The sequence below is a fragment of the Canis lupus genome, chromosome 15, assembly GCF_048164855.1.
Source record: "Canis lupus baileyi chromosome 15, mCanLup2.hap1, whole genome shotgun sequence".
NCBI lineage: Eukaryota > Metazoa > Chordata > Mammalia > Carnivora > Canidae > Canis > Canis lupus.
Window position 1 is genome coordinate 6,719,779 of NC_132852.1, and position 17,669 is coordinate 6,737,447.

At 36.3% G+C, this 17,669-nt stretch overlaps 2 long non-coding RNA genes across 2 annotated transcripts in view; one reads left to right on the forward strand and one right to left on the reverse strand.

The window, feature by feature from the left end:
• The window catches only part of LOC140604589 (uncharacterized), a 95,339-nt gene extending 91,272 nt beyond the window's left edge, over positions 1–4,067 (forward strand). The window contains exon 3 of the long non-coding RNA XR_012007409.1: positions 2,070–4,067. This is a non-coding gene — a long non-coding RNA (uncharacterized lncRNA). The remainder of the gene's footprint in view (positions 1–2,069) is intronic.
• LOC140604590 (uncharacterized) lies at positions 374–12,575 on the reverse strand. The gene is made up of 4 exons (XR_012007410.1): positions 11,523–12,575; positions 6,221–6,271; positions 1,751–1,852; positions 374–870 (listed from the first exon to the last, which is right to left on the reverse strand). It is a non-coding gene; the product is annotated as an uncharacterized lncRNA (long non-coding RNA).
• Between the last annotated feature and the right edge of the window lie 5,094 nt (positions 12,576–17,669).

A 17,669-nucleotide genomic window follows, 5' to 3' on the forward strand; every position in this document is an offset into this window, starting at 1 on the left:
ATTGGAAGTTGCCCGGATCCTCAATGTCTTCTTTGAACATTCTTCTCAACATTTTGCTCTGTTGTGAATTTGGCCTTCCCCTAAAGTTAGTGTTTTCCTTGAAGTTCACTCAAGTGGTGGCTCATTGTTGTTTGTTTCTTTTCTGAGTCAGAGAACACTAGTAGGATAAATGCTAAAAAATGACACATGGGCACATAATTTTCAAACTACCCGGAAAATAAAGCAAAAGATAAACTCCTGAAAGAAACCAGAAGTTGAGGAAAAACACTTTACCGATAGAAAAACAGAACTTAGAATTACATCCTACTTCTAAGAAACTATGCAAGCAAGAAAAAAGTGAACTACATATTTAAAACATTGAGAGAAAAATAACATCAACATAGAATTTTGTACCCTACAAAATTATGCTTCAAAAGTGAAGGAGAAATAAAGGCTATTTTAGACAAATAAAATTGAGGGAATTAGTTGCCAGTAGATGTGCACAAAATTTTGAGAGTTTCTTTAGAGTAAATAGAAATGATACAGATTGGAAACTAATTTCCACATAAAGAGAGAGCATTAACGAAGTAAGGGAAGGAAAATTTAAACTGTTCCTATTGTTAATTGATCTAACCGAGAACAGTTTGTTCAAAATAATACCAACAATGAATTTGATTATACATGCTTTAATATATATATATATTATGAATATATACATGCTTGTGGATGTCCATATACAAGTAAATTGAAAGACACAGAACAAGAGACAATAGGAGGGGACTAGGATTGTGGTGTTATTATAAAGTACTCACAGTATCTGTTAAATGACATACCGTTGTTTCAAAGTGGTCATGGATTAGTTGTAAATGTATATTGCAAACTGCAGGGCAACTAGGAGAAAAAATGTTAAAAACAAACAAATCAAGTATTGATATGCTATTAAAAAAAGGAGAAAAATGTAACTGTAACTGTCCAGTTAAAACCACAAAACACAGAAAAAGAGTGGAAGACAAAAATAAGAACAGGGCAAAAATAGTAACACTAAAAAACAATAACAGAAACAAATGTGTATATATAGAGAGATAGATATATGCTTGATCCTCCTTTAATTTTGAATGCAGCCACTTTTTTTCCCTTCCTCTCTTATGATCTCACAGGATGAAAATTCCCTTAACTGACTTGATGGCTTTTCAGTTTCCAATGGAGTAGAAAAATATTTGCCACTCTGCAGAATAATTGCTATTTAGAGAGATGCACAGTGAAACCTTATGGACAGAGAAAGGTGTAAAGATTCAGAGGTGTATTTTAAAAAGAAGCAACATTTAGACTGACATTTAAGGTTGTGAAAGAATCCAATAAACTGGTTGGTGAGTTCAGGCCATCTAAGAATAACAAGATTGAGGATATTATATTTCTCAGCATTCTTTAGAGTGGGGAGCCACTCATTTAAAAAGAAGCAGCAATTTGTTCAGTACTTGGCCTACACTCAGTATATACTGCTGGAACCCAGATTTTAGAGAAATTTTTTGAAATTCTCTGTACAACAAAAAGGATAAATTTGATCCATTGAGTAAGAAAGGATGAAAAGCTGAGGACTGTTTGAAGGAGGGCAGAGGAGATCCAAAAAATGCAAGAAAAGAAAAGATAGAAAACCAAGAGCATCATGGATGAAAAAGTTTCTTGAGGAAAGAATATTTTTGCTATGTGATGCCTGAGATACATACACTCTTCTTAAACTTTATCAAATTTTAGTAAAGTACATATTGCTTACCAGTGCTTCTTATTGTAGGAAAATTTTAAGATGGATTGAACTCAGAGAGGGGAAGAGCTTATATTCACATCTTTGCGAATGCGTGGCATGTCAGGTGAAAAGCTGGAGGAAAAATATTTCAGTTGGTATCAGGGTTAATTGAGATCTGTCATTTTAGAAATTACTCTTTTTTAAAAAATTGAGCTTTATGTATGAAAATAAAAATTGTAACTTAACAGATGCCTTATAAAAAAAAAAAAAACAGATGCCTTATAAATTAAATTAGCTAATACTGTAGGATATTTCTCTCCTTATAAATTTCTTTTTTCATATACTATAGACCTAATGCTTTGTGGAACCTGCTTTGGGAAAAGATGGCTTCACTACCAAAAATGAACGTCAACAAAAAGAAAAATATCTGAATACAAATGAAATCTGTAACTATTTATGAAAAATATTTTCTATTAACCAACCAAGTAGAAATAGCTAGAACAAAAGGAAAGATTTTATTTACAGTGTTTTCATTCCTTAAAATAAGGGCCCGTGAATGGCTTTTTGTCCTTTCCTTTTTTAAGTCAGTATTATTAGTCAGAATAGGCTGGGTTAATGCAATATTAAATAAACCCTGAAGACCTTAGTGCTTAAGGCAGAACAACTTTGTGTGTATGTATTTCATACCTTGATGATTTGAGAAAAAATATGTAATGTTATAGATAAGTAGGGAGATAGATGAGAGTTGAGTGACTCTCCTTTATAGCATGATACTCTTTAAAATTTGGGCTGTTTGGATGTTCTAATTCTATCATCTATTAACTACTCAGATGAGAGAATTTGGAAAAAATAGTTATAAACAATCAAACTATCTATGACGGGAGAGCTTGGCTCTTATCTCACAGAGTCAAAGAATGAATCTTGCAGACAAAGGAGAGTGAGTAAAGGAATAAAAGTTTAGTAAACACAGAGAAAGTTCTCAGAAGTGAGAGATGTCCCTACTGGGTTGCCACTGCGGGCTTGTAGGGTTGGTCTTTTACTGGAAGCCAACCAGGGAACTTAAATCTTTTAACATTGTCTACTGATATCACCACTGAGTAAGGACTAGTGATAACGTCTTTGATGCCTTACTTCTTCTTTGGGGTCTGGTTATTCTTTGTTGGTCACAGATGACTGTCATAAAAAGATACCCTCCTCACCCACACCTAGGGCAGGGTGGTCTGGCTTGTTCCTTTATCTCTGGTTTCCTTATACCTCAGCATTTTGGGGATTTTTGTGAGCCTACTTTCATGGCCCCCTACCTAGCCCTGCCTAGCCCCATTTGTCCTTAACTCATATAGTTGCCTTGGCTCAAAAGTAGCAAATAGGTTGGCTAAATGTCCACTGTCAAGAGTAATTAAGGGACCTCATTTAAACACAGGAACAAGGAAATGTAAACAGGTTTTTTTGGTAAGACTAACACTCTTCTGCCAATGTATTTTTTTTCCTATAAGTTTGGGGAAAGAAATCTACTTTTGGTTACATTTTAGGTGGTTATGAAATAATCATTTTATTACTAGTTTGAACATTGAAAAATACTGCCTCTTACCATACTTTAGCACTAAATTTTATTGATCAGATTTTCATATTTATGAATAATTCACTATATGAGATAAAGGAATTGTAAAGGAAGAGTCATGAGTGAAGGAAACTGTCACCTACCTGACATGTAAAAATGGAAAATGTGGCATATTGAAATTATGACTAATAATAGGAAAAATCACATTTCTTAGAATATTGGTAAGGTTGCAAATACACACACATAGGAGCATTTCATCATTATAATAAGATATAAAGAAAGTTTGAAACTAATTTGAGATTGATAATTGCTACATCTTATTTGTATAATTGAAATTTAAATCAGTAAGTATTTTTTGAGCATTTATGTTGTTCAAAGCACTGTACTAAACACTGGGAATTAAAAATATCAAACTGATGACATATTCTCCAAATACAGAAATTTACATTCTACTGAGGGACACAAATAAATATGGTCTCTACAAAAAAAAAAGCAGATAAATGATTGTCCTATTAAATGTGTGGCTTTCAATGGGAAATTTGGAGGTAGAGATTATTTCTGACCCAAGGTGTTGAGAATTTTCCTGGGAAGAGGTTCTCATTGAGTAAAGGTCAGATCATGGTTAAGCAAACAAGGACATGAAGATATTATCTGTAAGAATATCCATGGACAAATACACAAGAAAAGGACTTTTCAGGAGATGTTCTGGGGGAAGAAATGCTTTATTTGGCTGCAGCACATAATAGGATAGAATAATAATATTAGCAATATGTATTATTAGTGGTAGATAATCCTTTTAATACTGGCTTTGTGATAGATATGATTAACACTTTACATATATTAATTCTTACACAATTGTGTAAAGTAGGTTATATTATTATTCTCATTTTCAGAGGACAAGTGAGATTAAGTAACTTTACAAGTTTATACATCTAGTGAGTTATAGACCTGAAATTCAAAGCCAGATCTGGCTGGTGAGTCAAAAAAAATGTAAAAGTGAATTTAGTATTGGATAAAGTGCTTTGATTATTGGGCAAGATACTTTTAACTTCATTGAGCACATGTTGGTCTGTATTTGGGTCAGATGGTGAGATCTGCTTTCTATTAGAACAAAATTAAGAGCAGCCTATAAGGTACATTGAAATAGGAAAAAACAAAAAGGTTAGTAACAGCTTCTGGGCCTGAATTTTTGTTGGTGTGATTTAGGAAAGTGCTAATGAAGTGAAAAACATGATTTTGTGAAACAGACTCAAAAATGACTTGTGGGGGAGAAGATACTGCTAATTAGAAGAAAATAAATAAAATAAAGCATGTATCAAACACAGATCAGAGTGGAAATTGTAGTAATTTTACAACCCTAATTAAGAAGTGAGAATTTGAGGCACACGGATGGCTCAGTCAGGCATCTAACTCTTGGTTTCAGCTCAGGTTATGATATTAGAGTCATGAGATTAGGCCTCACGTTGGGCTGTACACTGAGTGAAGCGTGAGATTCTCTCTCTCTCTCTTCCTCTGGACTTCTTGCTTGTGCTCTCTCTCTCAAATAAATAAATAGATTTATTTTAGAAAGAGAGAGAGAGAGAGCATGAGTAGGAGGAGGGGCAGAAGAAGAAGCAGACTCTGTACTGAGCAAGGAGCCTGGCATAGGCTGGATCCCAGGACCCTGGGATCATGACCTGAGCTGAAGGCAGACACTTAACTGAGCTACCCCGGTGCCCCATAAATAAATAATTCCTTTAAAATTTATAATTAATTTATATAGGTATGTAGTACATATCCAAGAAAGGAAGGAAGCCTAAAAGGATAGGTCTGTTACTGTGAGCCACTGAAATTCGAAGGCAGTTCATGACCATAGCAAAACTTAGTAGAAAATTATGATGATGAAATGAATTATGAATTTCCATAACTATGAGATAAGAGAGATTGCTTTCTAGAATAATCAGTCTACAGAACTAAACAGTAGTGCAGAAGGTTTCCATTTCACTAGAGCAGGGCCAACACTTGACACCAACGAGCTTCCCAATTTGTCCCAAACTAACAGGAGGAGAATAATACTTAATTATTGTTTTATTGTTAATGTTCCTGATGACCAATGATGTTGAGTATCTCATCACACATTTACTACATTTAATTTTTTTCTCTGTAAATTATATCATTTTAGGTAGGGAAGCAGTATTATTTTTTTTTTCAAATGGTTTGACAGTTTTTCTCTCTTTTACTAGACTATCTTTTCTCTCTTTCTTTATGGTACCTAATTCAATAGTTGATTCTATCTCTGAATTTTCCCATTTTGCAGATGGGTCAGATTGTCTGTTCTTGTGAAAATTCCACACTATTTTTATTACTATGACTATAATAATGTCTTCATAACACCCAGGGAAAGACTTTCCCCCATTCTTTGTTTTTACAGCCTGATTCACCTTCAAGATCTTTAGTATAAGATATCCTATAACATACACATGTTTATAAATGTTATAAATACATAAATTTATAAATACATAAATATTATAAGGTTCAGCAATTTGCCTAAGAAGGTTTCTGGATTTTTATTAATATTGCATTTGTTTTGTAGCTTGTGGAATCTTGACCTTGTATAATATTATCTGAATGCCACGAAGCATAAATGACAAGCATCTTTGCTGCAGCCACTTTCTCCAGACTTTCCAGCTATTTAGTTCCTCTTTTGGTTTGCTGTTAATCATTAATAATATCTTAGCTTTTGTTCCTTTTACTAGTTGACCATTAGAAAAAAATGCTTTTATAGGTTGATCATTTTATTTACAATATTGGGAATTTTTCTTATACCTATTGTTTTGGCTTATTGTTTCTGTTGTCTCCCACCTGTCCATCCCCCAAACTCCAGGCTAAGGACAATGTCCTTTAACTATCGATGCTTTCATTTTGGGATAATGACAATAATCCCTCCCTTCAAATCCACTTACCTCTATTGCACAAGTGGCTAGGTGTCATGCTAGATATCAGGAATTGTATCTCTAAGTAAGAAAAGGAGAATAAGCATTTGATGACAAGAATATTGGTATTGTCCACTTGAAATAATTTTGCTTTTTTATTTTTCTAATTTACTTTTTAATCACCTAGCAAAGACATTTCTTAATAAATTCTTTTTGAGAGATTTATATCTTGAATAAAGAGTTGGTTCCAAAAGTCCCTGCAATATTATTAATTTTTTGCTATATTGAAGGAGGAATCTAGAGATAAGTGTTTATTTGAAAATTTAAGTTTTAGTGTTTAATCGAACAATAATAGAATTGCTAAAAATTAATGCTGCTTTTCATGCACATTGTCTATTAAACTGTAATTTCTAACAGGTAAAATATAGTGATCTTTTAGCCCATAATGCTATTAGGCATTGAAAACAATAATTATTTGCCAAAACATAGTGTAGTGGAGGGTCTCCATGAATTCACATTTGTAGATTTGGTATTAAAGATTAAAGTAATGCAGAATGTTAAAAAAAATGTGTGATTAGAAAACATCAAATGAAGCCAATGTGTGACTGCAAAGCTATTTTGCCAATCCTGTGTACTCTCAGTCATTTAGCAAATGATGATGGTACATTTTATATAACATTTATGAATGCCTGCAGGCAACATTAAGACAATTCTTCAATTAGCTTAACGGACATATTCTAGAGGAAACAAAAAACTGTTAGTTATTTTTTATATGATTTAGCAGGAGTAAAAGCCACAGCAGAATTGGGAAAAGAAAACATTGATGGCAAGCTACAGATGTTATTTCAAGGACAATATTGGAATGGTTATTTCAAAGGGTATCATCCTGTTAAGAGCTGAACTCTGAGTTCTTCTACTTCCCTAAGATCACTTTGAAATGGAAATGATAAGAACCTTTAATGTCTTGCCCAAATAGGAAGGTGCGCAGAAATCAGAGCTATGCTTGGCAAGAGATAAGAGGCATTGCAAATAAAGCTGGGATGAGCAAGGATAACATGCATAGTCCCAACAGAATAATGAGAAGATAGAATGGCCCAAGACTGCAAGTGGAGATATAGGAGTAGTTAGAGATACCTTCTTTATGTGTTATCTTCTAATAGTGACTATATAAATATTTATTCTGTGAGTAGGGATATTGTGGCAAACCTGGATCAAAATTGATATGCACGTTCTTATTTCCCTCTAGAAATATCCCCAAAGATTTTTTACATGATATTGTTTCCTCTATTAAAACTGAAGTAGAAATTATTTTAATCTCATACAGCCTTGGCTATATCACGTATTAACCTATCTGTGTAGGAAAAAAAATGTAAGATGAAACTGTGGAAGGCTACATTCAGATTTTATGTTAATCGTAAGTGCCAGAAATAAAGAACACAATATACTTAAAGTGGCACTCAGGAAAATTTCCTAGATATGGCTAATAGAGTTACGGCACTGAGTGTATCATCCTGAACTCATTCTGTACAAACACTGAACTCCAGAAAAGCTTGATCTATTTTTTTTCTGTTTACCAGAGAGCTTGTACAGGGAACTTCCTACAATATTGATACTTGTTATCTTTCTTTTATTGTTATCTAGAGGGAGCACTTTTTAAAAAAGTAAATGGAGTCGCCCCTGTGTATCAATAAGGAAACTTATAGCTCAGCATTGGACAGCTGAGACCAGCAGGGTGCTCCTGCTGAATACAGATTCATCGATTTTTCTCTTTCTCAGAAAGTTACTACTCCATTTACTCTGTCAAAACCCTTGCTTCCAGGCGATGTAGGAACATGCTGGATGTGAAGTAAAATCACACTGCTATATAGGTGTCTGTGATTCTTGCTTACTTAGACAAGTTTCAGAAGGCAAATAATCCAGTGTTCACTTACATTATAGAAATAAATAAACCAAAAACCCCTTATAGATAAATTAGTTCATCTAAGTTTATAAGAATACTATGTAACCCATAATAACTGTCTTCTATGTGTAAGTTTTTCCTTTCCAACATATAAATACATATTTAGTAATGACTATTTCTTCCGAAATACAACCTTTTAAAAAAATTCCTACTGAGAGAATAAGTGATTTTTAACACCTGCCATCTAACAACATTTTTAGAATAATTAAGTTTTAACACTATTTTACCCTACTAAACCAGCTTATTTAAATTAAGATCTTAGTTTGAAAACTGGAGCTTAGTTTATCACTCAAAATTCTGTTTGATTATTTTTTAAATCTACATTTTCCATTTTATAAGAATATAAGCTTGAATGTGAATAAGTAAATGCCTATAATAAACTTATATAACTTAAATTTTAGAAAAGAGGTATGTCTATTGCATAACTGTAAATCAACATTTCTTGGCTTTTAAGTCATTGCAATAATTCTAACTGAACTTTAAGGTACATCATCAAAGATATATTTTTAAAACTTCAGCTATAAGTTTTTCCCATATATGAAAAATATCTTCAAATAATCATGGTTTAAAATTTTGAACAAAAATTTTGAAATCTGGGATCCCTGGGTGGCGCAGTGGTTTGGCACCTGCCTTTGGCCCAGGGCGCGATCCTGGAGACCCGGGATCGAATCCCACGTCGGGCTCCCGGTGCATGGAGCCTGCTTCTCCCTCTGCCTATGTCTCTGCCTCTCTTTCTCTCTCTCTCTCTCTCTCTCTGACTATCATAAATAAATAAAAATTTAAAAATTTTTTTGAAATCTTACTGATTATCAGAGATAAGCCTGAGAGTATTTTTTTTTCTGAGAGTATAAAGTTAAGAACACTAGAGTAACTGATAATGTATGCACTTTAGGGAATGTGAAACAAAGCTTTCAGAGAGATCCCAGATAAATATATCAATAAATTCATTGCAAATACTGCCAGATATTTTTATTTGTTTTTATTTTTGTTTTTAATAGCACAGACAACTTTTTCTCCTAACTTTACTGATTATTGTGACAAATAGCCTTCTTTGCCATGATCTTGCCAACCTCAACCAAGGTTTATACTGCCACCTAAATTTGAAATGACATCTTTTATTTTTCTCTATGTGGCAAAGTTCTGTTAGTCTGAAATCTCATCAGAGGGTATAAAGTAGCATGTCATCCTTAACTGACAATGACTGGGTACAGCAGGGATATTGAATTAAGGCATCATAAAATGTTTAGGGAGGCATGATAAAGTTGTTAGGTAGTTGTTCTATTGGCATAACAGAAACTCTCATAAATTACAGAGTTGTGATATAGATAAGGAAAATATAATGCAAATGGTTAATTAGATAAGGACCATTAAAATTGTAAAAAGAGCCTGTTACAGCTATATTTATATTTATACTCCATATCCATTATCTTTTTAACATAATTGGTAATGAAATATTGAAACTACATTCCTCAAATCACTGGATTTCAGTACTCTTACCTAATAGGTCATAATATAAATGAAATAAATAATATAAGTGAAATGAATATTACTCTTACAGTGTGTGTGTATACACTCTACATTTGACTGTAACAATCAATATTTTCAAGCCTTCAAATATATAGCAACTCTACTCATTTTATCTGGACCTTGATTTCTCTCTAAAAATTTGTACACTAAGTTTTTAAGGATTAAATTAAATCTTTCTAGCCATTTAAATATAGTGTGCTTAAAGAAAAAAAAATGAAGACAGTGTGGTGAGTTATTACTACAAGAAAGACTTTGAGGACCTAGAAAGTATAGTCTTCTTCCAAGTCAGACTTTTAAGAAACTTTTATTAGTGTTCATTCTGAGGAAGTGACAATTTATCTTGATTGTCATTTTCTATTCATAAGGGGGGAGGCAGTTTGGTTAACATGCATATGGCTGAATGGTTATAAGAACAAATTGAGTCACATTTTCCTTAGACACTTTTGTAAGTTATTTTGTACTATGAGGTCAGTAGTATCATAGTTTCTCAGGGATATGATCTTGACAGAAAAAAAGCAACTGTTCAGTTTCATTAAAACACAAGAAAGTAACGATATACTTAGAAAGCATCATTGAAATACTCCATTTATTTCTCTCTAATGCAATTCAGGTGTTCTTCTGCATGTTCTAGGACAGTGCTTCTCAAACGGTAATGTGAAAACAAATCACCTGGGTATCTTATTAAAATGCAGATCTTATTCAGTACAGCTTGGTTAGATCCCAAGGCTGGATGTCTAGCAAATTCTTAGGTAATATTAATTCTGTTGTTTCCTCGAAATACGTTTTTTTTTTTTTATGACCGTCACACACACAGAGAGAGAGAGAGAGAGAGAGAGGCAGAGACACAGGCAGAGGGAGAAGCAGGCTCCATGCACCGGGAGCCCAATGTGGGATTCGATCCCGGGTCTCCAGGATCGCTCCCTGGGCCAAAGGCAGGCGCCAAACCGCTGCGCCACCCAGGGATCCCCGAAATACGTTTTGGTAGCTTCTAGGTAATGCTGTTCCTTCTGGGTTTTTAAACCACATAAAATATATGATATTCGTATATTTTTATATGAAAGGTAAAATTTAACACCCCTCACATTTACACTTTATCATAATCTAGATTATAAAATACTGGTTTTATGGTCTTAATTTTATGTTCAAAAAGGCTTATAGTTAATACCCCCATTTGATTAAAAATATTAACCAAATTAGATCCTAAGATTTCAGATATTTTGATCAATTTTTCTCTATTAGAAATCTTCCACATTTACCATTGGTTCGACATAAAATGGACTCTAATAAAGGATTCATAACTCACTGACAGAGTGCCACTTAAAAGAAAACTGATGGATTTTATACAGATTTTAAAAAGAGGAGAAATAAAATAAATTTCTTTCTGGGATGTTTTGGAAAACCCAAATACTTTTGCTTGTTATCTTTCCAGGCTTAATTCATTAAGTATCCTTGATCATATAGATTTCTGTGACTTTACCTAGTTTAGCACCCAAATCTATAAAGCATCTGTGTTGTGAACAGTTACAAAAACTGTGATGAGTTCCATGTGTCTTTATACGTCTTTGTGTGTGTGTAAATTGTGAACGAGATTAAGACAGGGAGATGAGACAAACAGAAAAGAGAGAAGGAAGAAAGAAAACATCAGAAAAGTGCAATTCTAAATTAACTGAAGCAGCTGAAGTCTGGGATTTATATTTGCTCCATCTTGTTCTTCGAGACCACAAACCACTGTGCTTCTGCTGCCTGCATTTTCTAACTGGGTAGAGAATCACCTGATTCACCGCCTTTTTGCCTTTGCTTTAATGACATGGAAGATCCATAAAATAGTGGAATTTTATTTCTTACCTGAAAGTCAAGAAGTGCTGAAAAGATATCCCTGGTGGTGTCTTCATCAGATTTGTAAGATTCCACCCAAATCATGTTGTTAGTCTATTACAGTTTGTGTGCGTGTGTGTATGCTGGTTGAAAGATTTCCATCAGTGTTTCTGTTTAGATACAAGAAAACCTTTAAAATTGATTACTGATAGTATTTGTAAGATTTTTTCCTCATATTGCACCCCAAATAAACAGTGACACAAAGCAGGACATACTACTACATGCTTTATTAATCCTGAGAAAATATGCATTACCTGATTTATTCCTGCAGTGCATTATTTCATTTGGCAAAAAGTCAACAGAAGAGAACAATCCTCCAGACTGGCTTGATTTACAATGATGTGGGGTGATTGGTTGAAAGATATTTGGACTGGTTGCACCTCCAAAATGCACCAAACCTGAGGCACTATTTCCTGGGTTGGTTCCCAGATCATAACTATCTAGTAAACAAAATTATATCTAGGGTGTTCTCAATATCTTCTCCACTGTAATCGTTTATAGAAAATCTCTTTGTAATACTTTTTTATCAACAATTCTTGTATATAAATGTGTTTCACTTAGGATCTAGTTTCGTAACTTCCTTTTTCACAATAGGAATGAAGAAGGGGGGCTAAGCTCTTGTGTTGTCTTCACAAAACCGTCCATTGGGTCTTGTATTGCTATTATCTAGAAAGGAGGGATCCACAGCATTCTCCTTACTCCTGAAAATTTTCCTCCTCCCTATTGATATGAGAGAGCCTGGTTCTTGTCTCATGGAATCGAAGCATGAATCTCAGAGATGACAGAGAGTGGGCAAAGCGGTAGTTTATTAAGCAGAGAACAGAGAGCTCTCAGGAGTGAGAGGGGTCCTGACAGGGTTGCCCCTGAGGGCTTTTAGGGTCTGTCTTTTATAGGAAACTGATCAGGGAACTTGGTGAATTTCTTGTCAATATCAAGGTGGATATTTAGAACAAACATGGTGGACTGGTAACCATCATAATAACTGACAAGATGTTCTTATAAATATCATGAGCCCAAACAAGGTGTTCCCTGTTTGGCGACTATCTGTTACATAATATTCCTCTACACCAGGGATTTCTGTGAGCCTAGTCAGGTAGCCCATGGCCTTGAGATTCTTGTGCATCTTGGTTTGAGCAGGGACTATTGATAACCCCTTAATGACATATTTCTTCGTGGCCTGGTTTCTGTGATTACTTAATAGCCACTCAAGGGAGGTACTCCCTCACATTTTGGAGCTAGGGAGCCAGGTTTATTTTTTCTGTTTTTACTGTCTTATCTCTGTTTTCTTGGGATGGGTAGGAGTCTAACTCTGGGACCTTTCTTATCTTTCCCTGCCTAGTCCTGTCTGCCCCTAACTCCTTCCTACATCACTATCAAATTATCCCACTACTCAAACTTTCAGAAAAATTATCTCAAGAGACCAGAACTCATCTTCCCATGCCTTTTTTGCCTATTTGTATCAATAACAACAACAACAAAAATCCCCAAATCCTAGGCTTTCTTGAAAATCTCAGCTTCTCATGCTCTTATGGATACCATCCTGACATAGCACTAGCACAAACCTATATTCTCTCTCTCTCTCCAAATATGGAAAATTTTTCTCTACACTTTCTGGAACCCACATCTCGTCAATTTATTATGATGACTCCTTCCATATTCTTGTCCCACATGAAACCTGAATCTTTTCTATGACTGTTAGGCTCTGACCCTTCCTTTCAAATTCTCTGCAAATCACTGGGAATGGTGATGAATAGGTGTATTCTTTACTCTTCATTACAACTTATGTACCATAGTCTCTCTCTCCAACTAAAACCCCCAGATTTCAAGCCCATGTCACCAGATGATATTGCCTACTTTGACATTCAGATCAGAAATTCATAGGTCCTGGTGCCATGTCCATTATAATATGCCTTGAATATATTAGCTTGAGGTTATCACTTTCCTTTTACACTATACCTGTCTTGAAAATTCTGGTTTTCCAATTGTTAAAAAAATATTATTAAAGAGAGGAAAATGTCTTGTATGTATCTAGAAAACAAAACTCTCCATCAGGTCAATAAAATTAAAAAAATAATTTAAACAGAAGGAATCAAAGTGGTAAAAAATATGTAAATATTAGTTCTCACCTTACTAATCATGGGAATGCAAGAAGCTGTGAAGACTACATATCCCCAAAATAGGCAAACTTTTTTGACAAAAAAATAGACAAAAACTAGTATGTCAGGTACTATCAATGATGGTGAGAATACCAAGAAAAGAGAACTCTAATATCCTGCTGGTGGCAATGTGTTTCAAAAGCATTTATAGAATATAAATTTCAATAATAAAAATATAAATTTTCAATAAAAGTGAATATACATATGACGTATGGCTCATAGATTATATTTCTTGGTATTTAACCTGTAGAAGTGTGTATGAACATTGTAATTGTGATAACCAGGAAATAAGTAAATGTTCATCAGCATGTAATTGAGGCATATTTAGATAGTGGGCTCTCATATATTAATGAATATTATGATTTTCTACATTCAAGAATCTAAGTATATTTTTAAAATTGTAAAGTGCGAGTAGAGGGGCAAGATGTCGGAGGAGTAGGACCCCCAAATCACCTGTCCCCACCAAATTACCTAGATAACCTTCAAATCATCCTGAAAATCTACGAATTCGGCCTGAGATTTAAAGAGAGACCAGCTGGAATGATACAGTGAGAAGAGTTCGTGCTTCTATCAAGGTAGGAAGACGGGGAAAAAGAAATAAAGAAACAAAAGGCCTCCAAGGGGGAGGGGCCCCGCGAGGAGCCGGGCTGAGGCCGGGCGAGTGTCCCCGGAGCAGGAGAGCCCGTCCCCGAGAAGCAGAAGCTGCACCGACCTTCCCGGGCGGAAAGGCCTCGCAGGGAGGTGGAGCAGGACCCAGGAGGGCGGGGATGCCCTCGGGCTCCCGGGGACACTAACAGACACCTGCGCCCGGGAGAGTGCGCCGAGCTCCCTAAGGGCTGCAGCGCGCACTGGGGACCCGGAGCAGCTCGGGGGGGCTCGGGGGCGGCTCCGGGGAGGGGGCTGCGGGGCGGGAGCAGCTCGGGGGGCTCGGGGGCGGCTCCGCGGAGGGGGCTGCGGGGCGGGAGCCCAAATCCAACAGCATAGGCCCCGCAGCACAGGGCGCCGGGACACAGCCCAGGATCCGGCCTCCCCCGGGACAGGCAGAGGCAGGGAAGGCCCAGGACAGCGAGGACGCTCCTGCCCCGAGCTGAGCAGATCAGCGGCCCTGCCCCGGAGCCTCCAGGCCCTGCAGACCGAGAGCTTTGTAGTTATTGCAGGAGCTGACTCCAGGGCTCCAGACCTGCCGCTGCCACTGGGGCTGTTGCTCCTGGAGCCTCACGGGGTAAACAACCCCCACTGAGCACCAGGCAGGGGCAGAGCAGCTCCCCCAAGTGCTAACACCTGAGAATCAGCACAACAGTCCCCTCCCCAGAACACCAGCTAGACAGACAAGTTCCAGGGAAAGTCAAGGGACTCAAAGTACACAGAATCAGAAGATACTCCCCCGTGGTTTTTTTTTTTTTTTTTTTTTTTTTTTTTTGCTTTTCTTTTTGTTTTGTTTTGTTTTGCTTTTTGATTTGTTTGCTTCCCCCACCTTTTTTTCCCTTTATTCCTTTTTCTTTCTTTTTTTTCTTTTTTCTTCCTTTTTTCTCTTTTCTTTTTCTCTTTTCTTTCCTTCTTTCTCTCCTCTCTTTTTCTCCTTTTCCCAATACAACTTGTTTTTGGCCACTCTGCACTGAGCAAAATGACTACAAGTAAAACCTCACCTCAAAAGAAAGAATCAGAAACAGTCCTCTCTCCCACAGAGTTACAAAATTTGGATTACAATTCAATGTCAGAAAGCCAATTGTCAGAGAGCTGGAGAAAAGACAGCAAATAGATCCTACACCCAGCAGAAGAAGAGGGTTAAAAACGATGTGAGCAGAACTCAATGAAATAGAGACCAGAACTATGCGACTGATCAACAAAACCAGGAGTTGGTTCTTTGAAAGAATTAATAAGATGAAACATTAGCCAGCCTTATTAAAAAGAAGAGAGAAAAGACTCAAATTAATAAAATCATGAATGACAAAGGGGAGATCACTACCAACACCAAGGAAATACAAACGATTTTAAAAACTTATTATGGGCAGCCATACGCCATTAAATTAGGCAATCTAGAAGAAATGGACAGATTTCTGGAAAACCATGAACTACCAAAACTGGAACAGGAAGAAATAGAAAACCTGAACAGGCTGATAACCAGGGAGGAAATTGAAGCAGTCATCAAAACCCTCCAAAGACACAAAAGTCCAGGGCCAGATGGCTTCCCTGGAGAATTCTATGAAACGCTTAATGAAGAAACCATACCTATTCTACTACAGCTGTTTAAAAGATAGAAAGAGATGGAGTACTTCCAAACTTCTTCTATGAGGCCAGCATCACCTTAATTCCAAAACCCAACAAAGACCCCACCCAGAAGGAGAATTAGAGACCAATATCCCTGATGAACATGGATGCAAAAATTCTCAACAGGATACTAGCCAATAGAAGCCAACAATATATTAAGAAGATTATTCAAAATGACCAAGTGGGATTTATACCCGGGATGCAATGCTGGTTCAACACACGTAAACAATCAATGTGACTAACCATATCAGCAAGAGAAAAAAAGAAGAACCATCTGACCCTCTCAATAGAGGCAGAGAAAGCATTTGACAAAATAGAGCATCTGTTCCTGATCAAAACTCTTCAGAGTGTAGGGAGAGAGGGAATATTCTTCAGCATCTTAAAAGCCATCTACGAGAAGCCCACAGCAGCTTTCCCAATGGGGAAGCACTGGGAGCCTTTCCCCTAAGATCAGGAACAGGACAGGGATGTCCACTCTCACCACTGCTATTCAACATAGCACTAGAAGTCCTAGCCTCAGCCATCAGGCAACAAAAAGGAATAAAAGGCATTCAAATTGGCAAAGAAAAATTCAAACTCTCCCTCTTCGCAGATGACATGATACTTTACATAGAAAACCCAAAAGAGTCCACCCCAAGATTGCTAGAACTCATACAGCAATTTGGCAGTGTGGCAGGATACAAAATCAATGCCCAGAAGTCAGTGGCATTTCTGTACACTAACAACGAGACTGAAGAAAGAGAAATTGAGGAGTCAATCCCATTTACAATTGCACCCAAAAGCATAAGATACCTAGGAATCAACCTAAACAAAGAGGTAAAGGATCTATACCCTAAAAACTACAGAACACTTCTGAAAGAAATGGAGGAAGACACAAAGAGATGGAAAAATATTCCATGCTCATGGATTGGAAGAATTAATATTGTGAAAATGCCAATGCTACCCAGGGCAATTTACACATTCAATGCAATCCCTATCAAAATACCATGGACTTTCTTCAGAGAGTTGCTACAAATCATCTTAAGATTTGTGTGGAATCAGAAAAGACCCCGAATAGCCTGGGGAATATTGAAAAAGAAAATCATAGCTGGGGGCATCACAATGCCAGATTTCAGGTTGTACTACAAAGCTGTGGTCATCAAGACACTGTGGTCCTGGCACAAAAACAGACACATAGATCAATGGAACGGAAGAGAGAATCCAGAAGTGGACCCTCAACTTTATGGTCAAATAACATTCAACAAAGCAGGAAAGACTACCCACTGGAAGAAAGACAGTCTCTTCAATAAATGGTGCTGGGAACACTGGACATCCACATGCAGAAGAATGAAACTGGATCATTCTCTTACATCATACACAAAGATAAACTCAAAATGATGAAAGATCTAAATGAGAGACAAGATTCCATCAAAATCATAGAGGAGAACACAGGCAACACCCTTTTTGAACTTGGCCACAGTAACTTCTTGCAAGATACATCCATGAAGGCAAGGGAAACAAAAGCAAAAATGAACTGTTGGGACTTCATCAAGATAAGAAGCTTCTGCACAGCAAAACTGAAAGACAACCTGCAGAACGGGAGAAGATATTTGCAAATGACCTATCAGATAAAGGGCTAGTTTCCAAGATCTATAAAGAACTTATTAAACTCAAAAGAAAAGAAACAACACATCCCATCAAGAAATGAGCAAAA